Genomic DNA, 9,309 nt, shown 5'->3' with positions numbered 1-9,309 from the left:
CAAACGCAACTCTCGCGATGTTTAGCTGCTGGCTTCCGACTTCCTCCCCTCCGGTCCCGCCCCCTCCCCGTTGCTAAGGCCTCTGTTGCCTGGTTACCGGGAGGCCCAGGCCGTCAGCCTTGTTCCAGCTCCGCCGTTCTAGCCGGGGCTGCCCTCTCTCTGGTGCGGCTTGGGCGTCCCGAGCCCAGCGAGCGCGGGAGCAGGAGAGGCAAGGCCACCCCTTACAGTTCTTGAATACAGTTGCCGTATGAAAAAAGGCTCCAAATACTTTGTTGGCCCCAAAGCTGGCAGGTGAGTACTTCAAATTGAAAAACAATTCCAAGCACAACTCCAACTCCAATCCGTCTCCCAAATCCATTTCCTTCACCCAACAAAATTTACAGAACCGACCGACCTCTAGAAACAACCCCAGAGCGAAAACAAATAAATAAGTAACTTCCATTTAGGTTAATATGTGTAACTGGAAAAGGCTAGTCAGTAAGCATAGAGGACAGGCTGCCTCTGATCTCAAGCTACTGAGGAGAATCGTTATCAAAATGTAAGCATTTTTTTCTGAGGTGAGGGGATTATGGACCACTTTTGTTTTCTTCTATTTTGCTGGTCTGTATTCCCAGCAATGAGTATGTATTACATCCATAATAAAGTTTTTTTTTGTTTCGTTTTTTGTTCTTTTGCGGTACGCGGGCCTCTCACTGTTGTGGCCTCTCCCGCTGCGGAGCACAGGCTCCGGACGCGCAGGCTCAGCGGCCATGGCTCACGGGCCCAGCCGCTCCGCGGCATGTGGGATCTTCCCGGACCGGGGCACGAACCTGTGTCCCCTGCATTGTCAGGCAGACTCTCAACCACTGCGCCACCAGGGAAGCCCTGTTTTGTTTTGTTTTGTTTTGTTTTTGCGGTACGCGGGCCTCTCACTGCTGTGGCCTCTCCCGCTGCGGAGCACAGGCTCCGGACGCGCAGGCTCAGCGGCCATGGCTCAAGGGTCCAGCCGCTCCGCGGCATGTGGGATCTTCCGGGACCGGGGCACGAACCCGTGTCCCCTGCATTGGTAGGCAGACTCTCAACCACTGCGCCACCAGGGAAGCCCTGTTTTTTGTTTTTTAACATGCTGAGAAAGGCAACAACCCTGGGAGAAGATGAGGCTGGACCGGGATCAGAAGTGTTCTGATTCAGAAGTAGCTGCTCCTTGCATCTTATTACATCACCGTCGCCTGTTTTAGGAGCAGAGTAGAGGGACAGAGGACAAATACACGATGGCAGTTATGGCTTCACCCTCGCCCCTGCCTGGGGAGTCAGAAGAAGGGGGTCAGATGGGGCTTGTGATATGACAGTGCCCCTGCTCTCTGCTTCCTCCTGACACTGGTTGTGCAGGTCGCTAGGGTACCACTGTTCCCGCTCAGCTTTGGGCAGGTTACTTCTCTCCTCGTCCAACCATATCTACTCCAAGATGGCTGTGAGGATTAGATGAAATAACATAGGTAAAGCATCTGGTATATTCCACCCGCCTCTCTCTCTCTTCTAGAAATCTCTTCACCCATCCTGTACTTGGCACAAATGTTTCCTCTCAAACAAAACCTAAAGAATTGGCTGGTGTGACTATGCCGGGGAGGGTTAATTTTATGTGTCAACCTGACTGGGCCAAGTGATGCTGGGAGAGCTTGTAAACATTATTTTCGGGGAGCGTCTCTGAGGGTGTTTCTGGAAGAGATTGGCATCTGAAGTGGGAGAATGAGTAGAGCAGATAACTCCCATCAAGGCAGGTGGGCATGATCCGATCCACTAGGGTCCTGAATAGAACAAAAAAGGCAGAGGGAAGGTGAATTTGCTCTCGTTTCGAGCTGGGACATCCATCCTTTCCTGCCCCCTGGACATTGGCGCTTTTGATCCTCAGGCCTTTGGACCAGCTCTCCTGGGTCTTCAGCTTGCAGACAGCAAATCATGGGACTTCTTGGCCTCCATAATCATGTGAGTCAATTCCTTTGATATCTATGTTATATAAATATCTATGTACAAATATGAATATATCTAAAATATATTTTAAATAAAAAATATAGTATATATAATGTATAGTGATATATTAATATTTATTGTATGGTGTATAATATAAAAATATTTTAAAATCTACATAAATATAATACATAGTATAAATATAAATTATATTTAAATATACTTGTATTATAACATAAGTATAAATATAATATATATATGTAAATACTATTGGTTCTGTTTCTCTGGAGAACCTTACTATAAAAACCATAAACTGGGCTTTATTCAACTGCCATGGTAAGAGCCATGCTGCTAAGGGGCTTTTGCATTAGAAACATGATGTCACCACCTCCTTGAGATGGAAGATGCAAACAAAACTTGACCAAGTTCTCATAAAACTGTGTGCACTTGCTGTCCAGTTTGCCTGGAGTGCAAATTTCTTCTGTGTGACATTCTATCTTATATTCATGAGGTTATCTATTGTGGGCCCCCCCAGTGGATTGTAAGCTCATTTGAGTTCCTCACCACTGTACTCCTGGTGCCTGGAACAGTGCCCGTCTCAAAGGAAGCACTCAATTTATAATTGTTTGATGAAGGAATGAATGAATGCTAATAGCTAATGTTCATTAGGCAGTTACTATGGGCCAGACAGTGTTCTAAGTGCTTTTACATTCTGTATGCATATTCAGTTGTTGCCGTGAACCCAGGCCACTATCATTATCGGCCCCATTTCATAGGTGTGCTAAGTAACTTGCCCGTGTTCTGACTTGGTGTAAGAGGCAGAACTGGATCTCACCAAGATGGTGTGATTCTATAGCCCAAGCTCTTAGCCACTCTGGTGGTGGCTGGTGTGGTCGCTGGACCAGCAGCGGCAGCATCTCCTGGAAACTTGTTAGAAATGCTCATTATTCTTCCCCCCGACCCCAAAACCACTGAATCTGAAACTCTAGGGGTGGGCCCAGCTCTCCGTGTTGTAACAAGCCCTCTAGGGGATTCTGATGCGCTCAAGCTTGAAAACCACCGCCTTATATTCTATTGCTTCTTAGTCTTCGAGCTCCTCAGGACTTCACTTTCTAAGAAAAAGAATGGGTACTAAAATGAGTTTTCTGGAAAAACAAAGCTGTCCTAGTAAATGTTATTTGTGTGTGGTTTTGCTTCTGTCTGTTTTGCTATTAACTGAAGGTATAGTTCTTTAGGCAACTTAATATCTCTTTGGACCTCAGTATTGGCATTCGTAAAATGGGTGGGGCTGAACTAGAGAGAGGGTTAATGTTAAAAGCACCAGAGGATTTTTTAAAATTCCAGTGCCAGAAGTCCAGCCAGACCAATTAAATGTGGCCTGGGGGTGTGACCCGGCAGTTGGCATTATAAAAGGTTCTCAGTTGATTCTGATATTCAGCCAAAGTTGAACTACTGCCCTAGGCTAAGCCAATCACAGCAAACCTAGTCCCCTGATTGGCTTAAAGTGTGAGCCTGTGATCCAGTTCTGCCCAATGAGATGTAAGAGAGAGTGGTGGTGGAGGGAAGGGGCACCTGGGAAACTTTTCTCATTACTTTGCCGATCTTTGCACTAGATGATCTTTAGCTTTTCTCCCAGTGACAAAACTCTATCACTTTAAAGAGAAAGAGGGAGAGAAGACCTGAGTTCCAAGCTCATATGTCTTACAAGTAGCCTGAAGTTAATATATAAAGGAAGAGGGTTGGTTGGACACTATGCCCTGCCTCAAGGGGGCAGAGCTTATACATGAAAGATTTAAGCAGAAAAGGATTGTAGCAATGAAATATTGGCTAGCTCACAGTCAGTTAGAATTCTGGAGACCCCGGCTTGGAAAATGGAACAGAGACAGGCCGTGGAACTGAAACCATGGTCAAAATTACTCCATGGAACGATACTAGTAAGAAAACTGTTTTTGCTGCCGACTTTCAGAGGCTACTGCCCGCCCACCCCACGCTGACCCTACAAACTGGATGTTGCTTTAACCATGTCTGCTGTCAGAAAGAATTCAGTTCTCTCCTGTACTAGAGTCTTCCTAAAGCTAGTGCCACATTAGAAACCTGGGGAGGGACTTTCCTGGGGATCCAGCGGTTAAGACTCCGTGCTTCCACTGCAGGGGGTGCGGGTCCGATCCCTGGTCTGGGAACTAAGATCCTGCATGCCACGTGGTACAGCCAAAAATTAAAATAATAATATTAATAATAAAAAATAATAAAAATAAAAAGCTGGGGAGACATGCCTAATTGGCCAGGCCTGGGTCACATGCTAGTAAGTAGGAGGTATATAGCTTGAGTAGTGGGAAGTGACATCTGCCTGCCACCAAGACTTGTGAACTGGTGACATCCCTGAATATAGGAGAGGGGATTGCAGCCATAAGGATCACAACTGTCCAGTACACCAGTACTCAGCCATGAGGGACAGCAACCAAATGGTGCCAGCTCTTCTGATTTTTCAAGAGAAACCAGAAACTGGGATTTGTATGTGAAATTCTTGTACGGTAAACATTGACAACTAATTAAAAAAAGTCTGCTGGCCAAGCAAAAACACCGTCAGAGCCCTTGTGGCTTTTGATTTCTCAAGGACAGAGGATCAGGCAAAAGATATAGCGATTCCTTCTTCCGCTCTGCCTAGATGTTAGACCTTCTGGAGGATTAAGGCAAATCAAGCTGCTCTCTCCATGTGAATTGTGACATTGATGAGCACAGGCACAAACTTTTCTTATATAATCAGAACCAGATTTGGAAATGCTTTAATAAAATATCAGGTCATGGAGATGGCAGGATCAGAGTTTGCAAACAAAATTAACAACAAAAGGCATTTTCTCTTAAAATTGGATTAGGGAAAGGGAACCCTGAATTTTATTATTCTCAGCTTTGGAACAAACTTGGCCTTGGACACAGCACTTACTGCCTTAGTTTATTTTTAAGACTTGTTCTTATGAGAGAATGGGATTCAGGCTATCTTTGGAAGAGGCTGGCAGAAGAAACTCAAACTGGGTCTTTCTCCTGAACATGTTTATACTGGTGAAATCATGTTTAAATGAAGAGCTAGGACTTGAAGGAGGGAAAAATCTCAAAGGGCAATTTGAAGAGGGTGTATAAGGGGAAGGGCCATCTTCTTTGGTGACCATGGCAAGATCATTGACTGACAAGGAATTTAAGTCCTCAGGTCTTTTGGGGGTACTTGTCCCCTACAACTAGTTTCTCTTGTCAGACGTCCAAAAATGCCCTACATCGGAACTTAGAGAAACTCATTCAGCATCCACTAAACATTTGTTGATTGAATAACTGATGAAATGGCTATTTACAGATTCCTGAATTTGATTCTCTTTAAGTTGAGATTGAAAGGATAACTCACATGAATTTGCTCCATGCCACTTGCGCTCAAAATTTTCAGTTTTTCTACATTAAATATATCTGGCTCAAGGTCCTCTACTGCTCATTCCACAGGCCAAGGCAGTTTGGAAATTCAGTCTATTGGGGGTTGGGAGTTGGGTTTCTTCCCTTCTGTAGGGTCATTCAAGAAGTCTAAGAGGTTGTGGGGAAACAGGCCAGAAAATTTGGGGAAGGGCTCTTGGTCTTCAGTTATTTTTAATTTTTTTTTTTGTGGTACGCGGGCCTCTCACTGTTGTGGCCTCTCCCGTTGCGGAGCACAGGCTCCGGACGCGCAGTCTCAGTGGCCATGGCTAGCCGCTCCGCGGCATGTGGGATCTTCCCGGACCGGGTTACGAAGCCACGTCTCCTGCATCGGCAGGCGGACTCTCAACCACTGCGCCACTGCAATTTTATATGGCTTGACTTACTACATTTTCCCATCTCAGAATAAGTGCCGCGCTCCAGATGGAACCCATGCTCCCTGCAATGGAAGCGCAGAGTCCTAGCTGCTGGACGGGGGAAATTCCCATGGGTGATTACCTTTAGTTCCTTACCTCTGTGTGTGTCTTCTCCCTGGTGGTCACTTAGGAGTATGGGGAGACATGAATAAATTATCTTGTTTTCTTGTTCTGTTGTACCATATTATAGGCTTGGAAGAACTTTCTAATCTCACTAATTGTTTTTAAGAAACAACGATTTTGATTTTGCAAATTTTACCACACCGAGTTCTCCACAATCGGGTACACCAAGATCTTACCACTGCAACCCTTCCTGGTGTTAAGCAGATGGATAATTTTGAAATATGTACGTATGGAATTAAGTTTTGTGACTATCCAAATACGCCAACCACTTCCACGGCATTTGGAATTATGCAGTGGAAAACATTTCCAATGATGCCCTTTTATGTGTTAATTTTGCAAAATTTATTCTCAATTATAATTTCAAATCACCTGAGCAACAGAAGAAAATCAGAAGTTGTATCAAAACCAAGAACTTATTTGAATTTAGCATTAAGAAAACATTTTTAATTAATTAATTGGCACAAGTTGAAGATAACCCGTATTTAACAAGCCAGTTCTGGTTGACATTTGCCAAAATATGACATATTGAATATGTTCTCTTTATTCAATACCCCTTAAATTGTGAAAAAAAATTAAAGCAAAGGGTATAAAATAATTTACTTCCATGAGACTCAGGAAAATTTAATTAGATACCCCTTTAACTAAGAAATTTAGTTCTGTAAAATGTTTTTTAAATCTGTACTTTAAATGACCTTTAAATTTCAAGACTTTTTCAAGATACAGTTGTCCAGTCCTCATATTCATGAACATGCCAGATATTTTAATTTCCTGCACATCTGCCAAGTCTCTTCAGTTTAGAACAAGATTTAATTCTAAGGTGCCTCCCTTTTTGAAAAACACACTTTCTCCTAAGTCAAAAGAATTTTTTTAAATATATTTTGAAGAAGCCCATAGGCTGCAACTAAGACCCAGCACAGCCAAAAAAAAAAAAAAAGACTCTAAGGCATTGTCTAAAATAGTACAAAAGCCACTGGTTGAAAATGTTAAAAAAATTCATAATAAAAAGATACATTGTTAATATATATATTAACCATCTATATCTTTGAAACACTTAAAATATTTTCAGATTTAAAAATCCTCCTCCAGACTGACTTGGGGCAGCCTTGGCTCTTCAGTACTACTCTCTTGCTGTACTTTTCAACATTACATTGATTTTAAATACACTTTTTTTTTTTAAATCACATTGCCATTGAACTCGGGCCAAATACTGTGAAAGAGTGAGTTTAGGGGCATTGGAGGAATGGGATGAAATATCTATAAATAGCAGTTCTCTGTGTAGCATGCACTGTATAATAAAGCGTGTGTAACTCTGCCATGCCACGTAAATAATGACAGTGACTTGCATTTTCTTATTACTCTTCGTCCTCGAATTGAATCTGTGGTCTTTTGCCAGTATTAAGGTCTATTTCTCGCTTCCTTACATCCCCCAGGGTCCCTACTATGATGGGAGTGGGTAGTGACAGTCCCTTTGTTCGGCACACAGATCTTAACGACAGGTACACACCCAGCTGCGTTTTTGCCTCTGCCTTTTCAGTCTCACAAACCCAAAGGCAGTATGGTTCACGGCTGGACCAATGCCGAACAGAGCCAGGTCAGTGTAACTACACTTCTGTCACCTCTTTATTAACACCCTTCTCTCTTTTTAAATCCCAATGACCCCGGAGATTCTAGCCCAAGGCAATGACGCTAGACTCCAAGTAGGGAGAATTAGGAAGGATTCCAGAAGAAGAAATATCTTTAAAATTTTACCAGCCTGGAGGGCCTATTATTAATGTGACATTGAGAATAAACTGGACTTATTTTCTACTCTAGACTCATCACAAATGACTAAGGGGGATGTTTTTCCCGCAAAGCAGTTACATCTTAGAGTCCTGGGGTGCTGAGCTTGCCTTGCTCAAGGGAGCTAGGATGCCAAGGACCTTAGGGACTTGAGTGAATGATCAAGATTCCACGCCCTTAGAGGGGAAGGGGTGCGAGCGCGTGTGAGAGAGGAGTGGCCAGGCTCCCTGAAGAGCCACACTCGGGATGCAGAGCGGCGGTGGGGAGCAAGATGGCGGGAGAGAGATATACTATGCAAGCCAGCTTATCAACTGAAATGTGCACACAAACTGCCTGGAGAACTTGTTACAATGGAAGTCTGATTCAGGAGGTCTGGAGTGGGTCCAGAGACTCTGCCTGTCTAACAGGCTCCCTGCTAATGCCCATACTATGGGTCCTGGGCCTCACGTGGAGCAGTAGTGGGTAAGGAGGAGGAGGCGGGAGGACTTGGAAGGAGGGGGCACAGGAAAGTCTAAACTTCATACTCTGTGGTACTGGGAGGAACGACAAAAGTTCTGGGTGGCTGAGTTGTACGCTGAGGGAAAGGACACTATTATCAACAGAACGGTCCATCTTCAAAGGGATCATTCCAGTCTGTACAAAGAGCATCTATTCCAACAGACTATGTAAAGAACTGAAGACTGGGGCTTCCCTGGTGGCGCAGAGGTTGAGAGTTCGCCTGCCGATGCAGGAGACGCGGGTTCGTGCCCCGGTCCGGGAGGATCCCACATGACACGGAGCGACTGGGCCCGTGAGCCATGGCCGCTGAGCCTGCGCATCCAGAGCCTGTGCTCCGCAACGGGAGAGGCCACAACAGTGAGAGGCCGCATACTGCAAAAATAAAAAATAAAAAAAAAATAAATTGCTGTTTAGAAAATAAACAAGCGAATAAATAAATAAAGGTAATCCCCCAGATCCTAAGGGGAGTTGAATTTAACTTAAGCTTTAATGTTAATCAAGTGAAATTGTGCCTTCTCACTTGAAACTGTTAAGTGCTGAATAATGACAGTGACATTTAAACACAGCCCTAAGCGTATTTATATTAAGAAAATACCTTGACATCTTTAGTCTAAGTATTATAAACTATCCTAATACTAGTTATTAAGTTATCCTAAACTGTCGTTAATAAACTTCCCCCTTTGATTTGTAGCAACTTTATAAACAGAATGGGTGCTATGTATTTAGTTGGGTAAAGCAACTGCAGTAGATGGCCTGCAAAGATGGCTGCCAACAATTCCTCCTGTCCCTGTGGATGGGGCCTCTTCCGCTCTCAAGAGGTGGAATCTATTTCTTCACTCCTTGGAGGCTGGCCTTTGACTTGCTTTGACCAATGGAATGTGGCAGAATCTGGTGGAAATACTATTCTGGGACTTCCAAGCTGAGGCCTGGAAGTTTCCACTTTAACCAGAGTGGGACACCATCTGCCATGTCTAGAAGTCCAGGCTGTCCTGCTGGAGAAAGAGGCCAAGGCAGGGGACTCTGGGAACTCAGCTGACAGCTAGGAGGCCCCATGCACACTAGGGAGTCCAGCCAGCCCCACAAGGAAGGAGGCCCAGCC

This window comes from Lagenorhynchus albirostris, chromosome 14, assembly GCF_949774975.1.
Source record: "Lagenorhynchus albirostris chromosome 14, mLagAlb1.1, whole genome shotgun sequence".
NCBI classification, from domain to species: Eukaryota; Metazoa; Chordata; class Mammalia; order Artiodactyla; family Delphinidae; genus Lagenorhynchus; species Lagenorhynchus albirostris.
This window is presented reverse-complemented; position numbering follows the sequence as displayed.